Below are 12,028 nucleotides of genomic sequence, written 5' to 3'. Positions count from 1 at the left end.
CTGCGTCCCTTCGTGCTTGATGTCTTCCCCGACTGCGATGACAGCAGCATTATTGTCAGTGTCGCGGGGCCAGAACAGTGCTACAGTGGTTTGAAGAGCATCATAGTGAACCCATGTTGATGTTTAGATGACCAAATTCGCTTGATGTAAATCCTGTACAAGCCACGTTGGTCGCTGTCGAGTGCCATCACCGCGTGCGCAAATCAGCGGCCCGTTATTTACGCAAATTACGTTACCTGTGTGTAGACATAAAATGCCACCTACCTCCATCAACCAAACTGTCGCATCCCTGGTTTGCAGGATCAGTGATGTATTTAGATCCAAAGACGTGCAAATAAGCTGTCAAACAGGTGGTCATAATTTTTTGGCTCATCAGTGTAGACTCAGCATACCTCAGAAGACCACCTTCTACTTTTAAAGCTTTGTTATTATTAGTCAACAGGTAAATAAATTATTACTTCCGATACCAGTTTATTGAAGAAATCAAATTTTCAGAAAATAGGGAACGTTTTGCATTAAAGAAACTAAGTACAAGAAATACATTTTATTATATACATCTGAAACAGCTACTGGCATACTACTTTTCCACATAGTCACCAAACACATTGAGGCACCGTATCTTAGCGGTGGACAAGCTCTGCAAGACCTTCATCGTAAAATTCTGCCGCCGGAGACTTCATTCAGCCAGTGAGTCACGTCCGACTGGAGTTCCGCGTCGTTACGTTGCAAGCCAGTTCTTCATCTTGGGGAAACAAGTGAAAGTCGCTTGGTGCAAGATAAGGGCTGTAGGGCGGATGAGGGAAAACTTCCCATTTGAGTGAATTAAGGAGTTCTGTAGAGCGGTTCGCCGTGAGAGGTAGGTAGGGCATTGTCGTGCAAAAACAAAGTTTTGGACGTCCGATTTCGCCGCGCGGGATTAGCCGAGCGGTCAAAGGCGCTGCAGCCGTGGACTATGCGGCAGGTCCCGGCGGAGGTTCGAGTCCTCCCTCGGGTGTGCATGTGTGGGTGTGCATGTGTGGGTGTGCGTGTGTGGGTGTGCGTGCGTGCGTACGCGCGCGTGTGCGTGTGTGTGTGTGTGTGTGTGTGTGTATTTAGGATAATTTAGGTTAAGTAGTGTGCAAGCTTAGGGACTGATAAACTTAGCAGTTAAGTCCCATAAGATTTCACACACATTTGAACATTTTTAAACATCCGATTTCCTCGGCGTTTGTTTTGAACTGCTCTCCTAAGGCTGTGCAAAGTTTGACAATACCGGGCAGAATTTATGGTTGCTCCACGTTCGAGAAAATCAATAAGAAGCACACCTTGCCCATCCCAAAACACTGTTCGCTATCAGCTTCCTTGCTGACAAGGTTTGCAAACATTTTCTTGGTTTTTGGGTGGACCTTGTGTGCCCCCACTCCATGAACTGTAATTTTGTCTCGCAATTGACGTGTTTCACCCAAGTCTCGTCGTAGCAGCAGCAGCAGCAGCAGCAGCAGCAGCAGCATTATTCATCCGTAGATCTCTCTTTAGAAGGATATAGGACATGTCAAAGTATTTACAAGTTTAGATAAATTTAAAATAAGCTACTTAGTATACACATATATTTACAGACTTTTAGTTAGAGACAATCATTAGATTTACTCCTGGTATTCAATACCTTTTTTATTGTGCTATGCATAGCTTGGAGGGTAAGTATTTCTAGAAAGGAAAGAAGAAGAAGAAGAAAAACAAAGTGATGGTATTATGTGGAATGTTGGATGTTTTATAATCATTATTATATATTTGTGTAGCTTTTTTTTTATCAAACCTCTACTCTCTTTTATCGAAGTAATCCTTCAATGTATAAAATGTATTGCGTAACAGGTACTTTTTAGGCACCTTTTTAAATAAGTGTATTTTTGCTTTTTCTCTAATCTCTTTTGGTAATTTATTGTACAGTTTTATTCCTTGGTAGAAAATGCTGTTTTGAGTTTTATTTTTTCGTGGTAAATGTAAGTTGAAACTCTCTTGTTGCATGGTCATAGACAGAGCGTTTTGTGCAGTAATTACCAGTGTTAATTTCGATATGTACAACTGACTGGTAAATGTAATTATATGGAGCAGTTAAAATCCCCAGTGTTTTGAACAGATCTTTACAATGAGCTCTACTAGTGTTTTTGGTTATTATTCTTATGACCCTTTCCTGGAGTTTGAAAATTGTGTTCATATTTTGTGCGTTTGTTCCCAAAAAACAATGCCATAGCTAAGCATTGAGTGTACATATGAATAATACGTAACTAAAAGACACTTCATTTTACACACTGATGATAGGATTCTAAGGGCATAACATGCTGATGACATTCTGTTTGCAAGTACCTTTGTGTGTTCATACCACTTCAACTGAGAATCAATATTCATTCCCAGAAATTTTGCATTTCTTCTACAGTCTATAGAGGTGCCATCTACATTTAATTTAACATTGTTGTTTTTCCTCTTCAAACTTAAATTCATGGCATTAGTTTTCTTTATGTTCAATGTCACTTTATTGCTTACTGAGCAGTCATAAACTTCCTTGAGAGTTTAATTTGTTTTCTCGCCAAGGAGTTCTCTTGTTTTCTCAGTGACTATAATGTTGCTGTCATCACCGAAGAGAATTTTTTCACCATGAGCAACACCATGGGAAATTCATTGATGTATATCAGGAACAGTATTGATCCTAATATGCTATCTTGCGGAACCCCTATATTAATTTATTTTGGTGCTGATTAGTTCTTTACTAGATGCTTAGATCTATTTGAAGTATGTTTTATCTGTACTCTTTGTACCGTATCTGTTGGGAATGATAGAAACCAGTCATTAGCTACCCCTCTTATTCCTAATGCTTCTAATCTATTTAATAGAACCTTGTGGGCGACTCTATCAAACGCCTTAGAAAGATCCAAAAATATGCCTGTGACACACTCATCTTTATCAAAAACATCAAGGACAACTTTTGTGAATTCTACTATGGCTGACTCCATATTTTTGCCACTTTGGAAACCGAACTGTTATTCACTTAAAAGATTGTATTTATTAAGGTAATTCATTAATCTTATAATTGCTTCTATTATTTTTGAGAATACTGACAGCAGGGATATGGGCCGATAAGTTTTTAGGTCTTCTGCATTACCTTTCTTAAGCAAAGGTACAACTCTTGCCTGTTTTAGCTGCTCTGGAAATGTCCCTGGTGTGAAGGATTGATTTATTATATTTTTTAAGGGGCCTTGTATAATCCCTATACATTGTTTCAGTACACACACATTAATATTTCATCTAAGCCTACTGACTTTTTAGTTTTTGAACAGTTATTGTGGGCACCCCTCGTGCACAAAATTTGTGTTAGCCTAGCTTTTGAGTGAATTTCAAACAACAAAGTCCGTGAAACTTGTGGAAAAGAAAGAAGAAAGCTCCATTATTGTGAAGCGACGGTTTTCACGAATCGTTTCATCAACTTTAGCGACAAGATCGCCAGTCACAATGCTCTGGCGTCCCCTCTTCTCTTCATCATGAACGTTGGTTCGGCCATTTTTAAACCGAATGCACCATTTCCGGACGGTACATTCACTCATTATGTTGTTTCCGTACACTTCACACGGTTCACGATAAATTTCTATACGTTTTAGGTTCTTTTCCAACAAAAACCTTATCACAAACCGCACCTCACAACTGGCGGGATTTTCGATTGCAGCGCACATTTCAAATTCGAATATCGAAAAAACCAGACGCGCAGATACGTTCGCGCTGTCATGGATGGTTGCCGACTGAGCTGCCGAGCACATACATACCAAAATATATCAGATATCACTAATCAAAAAGCAAATAATAAAATAATAAAATATCGGGAACTTGGCACAGATATCGGTAGCTTGTATTTGTGGAACTTGGTTTCAACCAGCCCAGCGAATGCAATTCAAAGGATGTACAGTACTTAGAAACGACAGAGATGATGGGAAAGGAAGAGGAGTAGCAATTTTAATTAGAGACACGGTTAAGTTTTAAAAATTGCACATTACTATGAGAACAACAGATTACCTGGCAGTGGTAGCCGTAATTTATTCTCCTAACGGCGTGTTCACCACTGAAACCATTTACATGTAAAATACGAAATCTGTTGTGCAGACGTCAACTCCCACCACTCACTATGGGGTTGCAAAATAGGCGTCGCGGATACAGCAAATACGCTTAGCGAATACAGTATCACATGAAAGCTATTCGCGGTGTATACATTGACCGTGAGAGAGAGAGCCTATCTAAATTGAAAACCGGTAGAGAATTACCGCTGCAGATAAGCTAGACGTGCGCCGGAAGCCGGATAAATGACCGCCGCCTCCAGACGCGATCCGTTGTAAATTGAGACGGCGGAAGGAGGAGGTCCCTGACTGACCAGGCCTCGCGACGCCGTTGCCAGCAGCATTCAACTGCGAAGCGTCAACGGCTGCAGGCGGCAACTCTGAGGCGTCGCCATAGAGACGAAATCGCGTTTCTTTATTGGTTGAGACAGGCCCAGAAAGCTGCCGCGATTGTCCACTGCCAAGTGTCAGGAATGAACGTACGACGACTCAGCCGTAGTTGGTAGCGAACTGCTACCTGGGGTCGCAAAAGCACACTAAACGGCCCCAGTGAAACCATCAGCAAATCTGAGTACCGTTAGGTAACTGCCGACCGCCAGAAAATGGAATCCCAACGAAGGGAATGGCAAAAGACAGGGAGAAGAGTCCTCAACTCACCAGAAAATACTCCGGAAAATGTTCTATTATGGAAATCACTTTGGACATATAACAGCTGTTTCTTTAAAATAATGACTTTCAAGATTGCTAAATGCATCCAAATGACATCCTTTAGGAACTTAATGAGAGACATCAAGATGATTTACACATCCATCCTACTTATGTCAACATTTAAAAAAAAAATGATAAGCGATAGTATTTTTATTCACTAGTTTGGATAGTGTAAAAATTCGGACAGGTGCGACATTTCATCTGCTCCACACCTAACTTTGAGTATTTATTTGAACTACCTTTTCTTTATCCCATATTTTATGCTTAAGTTGATTGTTAATACACAAGACTACTCATTTTCATCTCGATGAAAAAAAAAAAAGGAGCTACGTAAAGGCATCTTGTTTGACAACTGAGTGTGGGCACAGTTTGTTTATGTCACTTTCCATTTTTCAGAGCAGTTTGCTGTTTTGGCGAAATGTCTGAGTCGTGACCTCGTGGAGCCAAATTAGAAGCAACATTATACGAAGGACTTACCGTCGCGCCCAAAGTATCATTCTCTCGTCAAGAACTAATTATAGCTGTCGAGGAGATTTTAGAACGAGAGATTCGGAAACAAGTGAAGCACTTGTCTGCGAAGTGGAATTAGCATGATAAACAACTTTAATTTGGGAGGAGATAGTTTCAGGAGTACCTTATGTATGAGGGCGTGCTGAAAAGAATGCCTTCGAAGTTCGTATCCTGTTTTCAATGTCAGTTGAGGTACTAGATGTCGTGCATATTACTCGGTCGACTTTCCCGCTTCGCTGATGCAGGTTGCGACCATATGCCGCTAGAGGGCTCCGAATTGAAACGTGTAACGCGGCGGTGTTTAACGTAACTTACGTCGGTGCGTGAGGAACGGCGTGCTGTAATCTAGTTTCTAACCGCAGAAAACGTGCCTCCGCTTGAAATCCATAGAAGAACGACAGCTGTGTGCTGTGATGATTGTATAAGCGTCTGCAACAATCCGACGTCTTCCGTTCAGTCATCGATCATCCTCCACACAATCCCGGCTTGACCCCACACAAGTTTCATCTGTTTCCAAAACTTACAGAATATATTTGAGAAACTGATTATGCGATGAAACAGTACAAGCAGAGGTGAGGTTGCGTCTGCGTCAATAAAGTCAAAAGTGGCGGCATCAACAAACTGGTCTCTCGTTGGGAGGAATGTGATCGTCTCCGTGGTAACTGAGTTGAGAAGTACGTATGTAGACATGAAAAATACAGATGTAGAATGTTAGTAAAGTTGTATTTAAAAAGCTGTAGGAGTGTTCACAAAAAAATTGGGAGGCATTATTTTTCAGCACATCCTCGTATTGAAGATCGTTATCAGAACGGATTTATCTTTCTTCAAGAAACTGAAGTCCAGTCTCAGTCACCAGTAAAACTGACAGCACTCAGAATGTCTCACCGAGCGGGGTAGCGCAGTGGTTACCATGCTGGACACGCATTCGGGAGGACGGCGGTTCAAAGCCGCATCCATCCATCCATCCTGATTTAAGTTTTCCGTGATTATCCAAAATCGCTTAAGGCAAATTCCGGTTTGGTTTCTTTGAAAGGGCACGGCCGCTTTTCTTCCCCATCCTTCCCTAATCCGAGTTTGTGCTCGTCTCTAATGACCTCATTGTCGACGGGACGTTAAACACTAATCTCTTCCTCCTCAAAATTTCTCGCAACAAGAATTGCTTATAAACGTAGGGGAAATATATAGCAGAGCGGAACTTCATGACTGACTTGTGAGCGAGGAAGAATTTTTGGAATTAACAAACAGTATTTTCCCCCAAAAGTTTAGCTTATTTCGTTAGCACACTCTTTCCTACGTTTACTGTTCTGTTTCCGTTTAACATTCTTAAGGTGGTACATTCCGAATTTACATTTGCGAATTACATCAACTGTTAAAAAGAATGAAAAAGAAAACTTCCTCTATTTTTCATATTCTCTTCGAAACGAAAACAGATCGGTTAGTGGAAAACAGACTGCAGAAATAGCCCTCCTCTTTAGGTAACTCGGTTTACGCACAAAATTTCAGCGACTTAATTAATCAGCGGTTGTTATGACTACTCTAATTAGACGAAACCCTTTACGTCATGTCTGAGGCGTCAGAATTCCTCATCGTTATCTGCAGCAGATGCTCAGTAACAGGAAAACAGGCTGTTGCCTTCAGAATTTCGCCTCCGTAATTAGTGCTCTGCCGTCGGTCGTTGCAGGAAGATAGACCGCGAAATCACATTCCTCGCCAGAGCATAGCTGCGCTGCGTGTTTACACGTCTGCCGCTGGAGCGTGCGAGCTGAGAGGAGGGGGCAACGGCGTCTTCGACAGCGTGTTCGCGTTGCCGGTACAGACAGATCGGCAAAAGACTGTGACGGTACCGTCATTTTATAGAAATGTATGAGTGAGTAGCTGGAAAAGAGTGAGTGTTTTTGTTTGTCGCTTTACAACCTACCCTGATGAAAGGGTAAGGCAGTAAAACCATTACAGGCCGAGAATCGATATTTGCTGAAGCCCAAATATGTCCCTGAGGACTGTGGCTCCTATTGGCTTTTATGCGAGCGCGAAGGTCAGCTATATTATCTACTGGACAAGCTGTAGGCTGATGGTGCACCTGAACCAATCTATCAGTGAACTACTTAATTATTAATTAGCCTTAGAGAAATAAACTAAATGAGATGTAATCTGAGTACTTTTGAACTAATGGTCGTCAATAAGAAATCAGATATTTTGTTTGAACACGAAAGTTGAAAAAAAAAAAACCTAGACTAACTTTATGAGCCCGCTTTATAAAGTACGATCATAGAATGAATGGAAAGGGAAAAGGAGCAATGCGCCTTGGAATGCCGAAGATAATTTCGGTTTCCACCCAACGCAATTAAAATAACAAATTTCGTTTTAGGATTCCCTATTATCAAAATTAGCTTTACAGTTAGCTGCAGCTGAAATAGCCTCATATGAAGCGTGAATACAACAATCAGTACAAGAAATTAACTTGCAGTATTTATACGTCTGGAGACGCAAGTATTTAGCCAGATAATATTACAGCACCACCGTATTCAGTCAGGAACAGTATGGTGATTTTTGTCAGCGTAAAGGGTGTAGATTTTTGTACACATTTCTGTAAAGCTGACTTCATTTAAAACATGTTCAATTGGACAGTATAGTGCTTAAAATAGCAAACAGTTTGAGGGCCGCACATGGGCGTGTCACTATGCGGAGCGCAGGTTAGGGGTCGCCCTTCTCACGAAAGTTGATTGTTGTCTGTTAGGGGTAAACAGTTATTTCAGTTTCTAATAAATTGATTGTACATACAAAGTGCAATGAATTTTCTAACGGTATGGTTTTAGGTGTATACGCTGAAGTGGCGAGTGAAAATGTGTGGCAAGGCCGGGAATCGAAGCCGAGTCACCTGCTTGCTAGACAGGTGCGCTAGCCATTGAGCCACCTTGGCAGAGCGGTGGGCGTAACCTCAAGGACTACCCTGGCACACCTTCCTCCTCGATGCAAATTATCAGTGCCGCCCCAGTCCAGTTTAAATTCCCCCTTCCACACGAACAGAATTGCCAAGGCTCTGTGTGTTGTGGAATAGCACCTCAGCATCGAAAGTAAATGGGGATCCAGCCTGGAATTTCCGGCCTTGGTTCAAATTTTTACTCGCTGCTTCAGTCTATATACATACATATTTGTATGAGATCAGTAAAGTCTCCGAAATTATATCATTTCATTTCTAACAATGTACTTGCTAAATTAAAAGTATCCTATACGACCTTCCCATAACGTGAGCAGACCAAGGTGGTACACCACTGGTGTCAGTTTCTGTCTACATCTACGTCTGTGTTTCCCCCTTCTTTGTTCTACTCGCCAATGGCACGTGGCAAGAATGATTGTCGACACACTTCCGTATTAGCTTTAATTTTCTCGTTGTGGCCATTTTCGCGTGAGTTATGTAGGAGGAAGTAATTTTCTGCCCGACTCTTACTTGAACATGCTCTGGTAATTTCAATGGTAGACCTCTTTGTGATGCACAACGCCTCCCATGTGCGGCCTGTCATTGGAGTTTGTTGTGCATCTCCGTAGTGCTCTACAGCCAGCTCAGCGATCCCGTGACGAAACGCGCCGCTCTGAATTGGACTTTTTCTGTATCTGTTGTGTTGATCCAAAGTGGTACGGGTCACGTGCGAATGAGCGATACTGTAGGTATTATCCACAAGTCGGGTGTGTTTGGAAGCCCCCTTCTTTCCTGGACAGAATTAAGTTTTCTGTATGTTTTGTGGTCATTCCACCTTTGGTCGCACTGTGCGGTTAATCCAGGGTATTCTACGGTGTTTAGTGTTTCAATTACTATACTGTCAGTGGCGAAATCGAAAACTAATAATGTCCATACCCGTTTACGCGCGATATGTTAGTTATTTAAGCTCAAGGTCAACTGCAAGACCCTGTGCCGATCACTGATTTATACACTCATTCCTGCATTGCGACTTTCATACAGATAAGCCTCGTCCGCGAATGGCCTCCAACATGTCTACTAAATCCTCTTAGTTCGCTGATGTCTTGTAGCGTCCTTGCCTTCTTACAGACTGCCGTATATGTGCGTAGAACTTCCGACGTTATCCACTCGACCATTTGCATTTACATATATAGTAAACAGTAACGGTTCTATCACACTTTCTTGGGGTACTTCTGAAATTACCTTGCTGTCTGTCGATTTTGTTCCTTTAAGAGCAAATGTTGATTTTTGTCTGCAACCAAGACCTGAATACAATCACAGATCTGTAAGTTATTCTGTGTTCATTAAATGGCAGTGCGGGACGGTGTCAAATTCCTTCCACAAGTTGAGGAACACATCTGTCTCAGCGCCGTTGTCTACAGCGCTATGTATCGTGGAGGAACAGAGCGGGCTGAGTTTCCCCAAGACCCACGTTCACTATTATAGAGGGCTGCTCGGTCTATGGACGCCTTGCCACGGTTCGCGCGGATCTCCCCGTTGGAGGTTCGAGTCGTCTACGTCTACATGGATACTCTGCAAATCACATTTAAGTGCCTGGCAGACGGTTCATCGAACCACCTTCACAATTCTTTATTATTCCAATCTCGTATAGCGCACGGGAAGAACGAACACCTGTATCTTTACGTACGAGCTCTGATTTCCCTTATTTTATCGTGGTGATCGTTCCTCCCTATGTAGGTCAGTGTCAACAAAATATTTTCTATTTGAACTTTTTCGATGTACTCCGTCAGTCCTGTCTGGTAAGGATCCCACTCCTTGCAGCAGTATTCTAAAACAGAACGGACAAGCGTAATGTAGGCAGTCTTCATAGTAGATCTGTTACTTTTTCTAAGTGTGCTGCCAATAAAACGCAGTCTTTGGTTAGCCTTCCCCACAACGTTTTCTATGTGTTCCTTCCAATTTAAGTTGTTCGTAGTTGTAATAACTAGATATTTAGTTGAATTTACGGCTTTTAGATGAGACTGATTTATCGTGTAACGAAAGTTTAACGAATTCGTTTTAGCACTCTTGTCGATGACCTTACACTTTTCGTTATTTAGGGTCAACTGCAAATTTTCGCACCATTCAGATAGTCTGCCAAATCGTTTATATAGATAAGGGACAGCAAAGGGTAACACTACCTTGGGGAACGTCAGAAATCATTTCTGTTTTACTCGATGACTTTCCGTCAATTACTACGAACTGTGATCTCCCTGACAGGAAATCACAAATCCAGTCACATAACAGACGATATTCCATAAGCACGCAATTTCACTACAAGCCGCTTGCGTGGAACAGTGTCAAAAGCCTTGCAGAAATACAGAATCGATCTGAAATCCCTTGTCAATAGCACTCAACACATTATCTACATCTACATTTATACTCCGCAAGCCACCGAACGGTGTGTGGCGGAGGGCACTTTACGTGCCACTGTCATTTCCTCCCTTTCCTGTTCCAGTCGCATATGGTTCGCGGGAAGAATGACTGCTGGAAATCCTCCGTGCGCGCTCGAATCTCTAATTTTGTATTCTTGATCTCCTCGGGAGGTGTAAGTAGGGGGAAGCAATATATTCTATATTCCTTCGGGCATGGGTGTGTGTCGTCCTTAGCGTAAGTTAAAAGTTGGATTAAGTAGTGTGTAAGCCTAGGGACCGATTACCTCTGTAGTTTGGTCCCATAGGAACTTAACCACCACTGTTATAGAGGAGTGCCTCTGTCTTATGACCTACTTGGAAACGGCAGTAGCCTGCGCTTTTTTCCAATCGCTAGGCACCTTCCTTTGCTCCAGCGATGTGTGATAAATTGTTGCCTGCAAGGGAGCAAATTATCGCATAATCTCTGTAGAATCGTACACATATCTCGTCTGTTCCAGATGCCTTTCCGCTATTAAGCGATTGTAGTTGCTTTCCTATTTCGCAGTCGCATAAATCGGTATCTGCCGTTTCGGCATTCGTGTGATGATTGAAAGAAGGAATCGCCTTGCGATCTTCCGTGGTGAAACAGTTTCGGAAGAAAAAATTCAATACATCCGCCTTCTTCTATTACCTTTCCTCTCCGTGCCAGTTTGCTCACTGAGCGACTGAATAGGAGGTTTTGCTGTGCCTCCTGAGTTTACATAAGCTCAGAGCTACTTATGGTTTTGTTAGATTGGTTGGCAAAGTCGTACTTTCAGATTAATTAAACGCTTTTCTCATTTACACATCGTTGAGCTTTCGTTTGTCAGTTAGGCTTCGACTTCGCTTCCTTCGACTTTGCCTCGGTAGAAACTTTCTAACACGACTATTAAACAGTGGGTCTTCTTATCCCTTAAAAACTTGTTCGGGACACACTTGTCCAAGGCGTGTTGACCGATGGTTTTGAATTTTATCAATTTATGTTACATAGTCGTCCGCAGAACTGCGTATTTGATGTTGACTACTGCCGGCTGGTGTGGCCGAGAGGTTCTAGGCGCTGCAGTCTGGAACCGTACGACTGCTACGGTCGCAGGTTGTAATCCTGCCTCGGGCATGGACGTGTGTGATGTCCTTAGGTTAGTTGGGTTTAAAAGTAGTTCTAAATTGTAGGGGACTAATGACCTCAGATGTTAAGTCCCATAGTGCTCAGAGCCATTTGAACCATTTGTTAATTAATCTTTTCCTTTTTCCTTGTATTTTCTAGTCGCCTCCTCCTCATTAAAAATGCAGTAAAGTATAGGATTAGTTCTAGAAAGGTTTTGATCCGTCATGTTTATAGATTGAGAATTTTGCAAGTGTTAGACGGTATTATTACAGCATTTTATTGCTGT

General features: G+C 42.1%; 1 protein-coding gene across 3 annotated transcripts in view; it reads left to right on the top strand.

Annotated features, from left to right (window-relative positions):
* The window catches only part of LOC126272023 (CD109 antigen), a 740,173-nt gene that overhangs the window by 624,486 nt on the left and 103,659 nt on the right, over window positions 1-12,028 (top strand). The gene's annotated exons all lie outside the window — the stretch shown is intronic.

This window comes from Schistocerca gregaria, chromosome 5, assembly GCF_023897955.1.
Source record: "Schistocerca gregaria isolate iqSchGreg1 chromosome 5, iqSchGreg1.2, whole genome shotgun sequence".
Classification (NCBI taxonomy): domain Eukaryota; kingdom Metazoa; phylum Arthropoda; class Insecta; order Orthoptera; family Acrididae; genus Schistocerca; species Schistocerca gregaria.
Note: the sequence above shows the minus strand (reverse complement) of the source record. Positions and strands in the feature narration are given on the sequence as shown.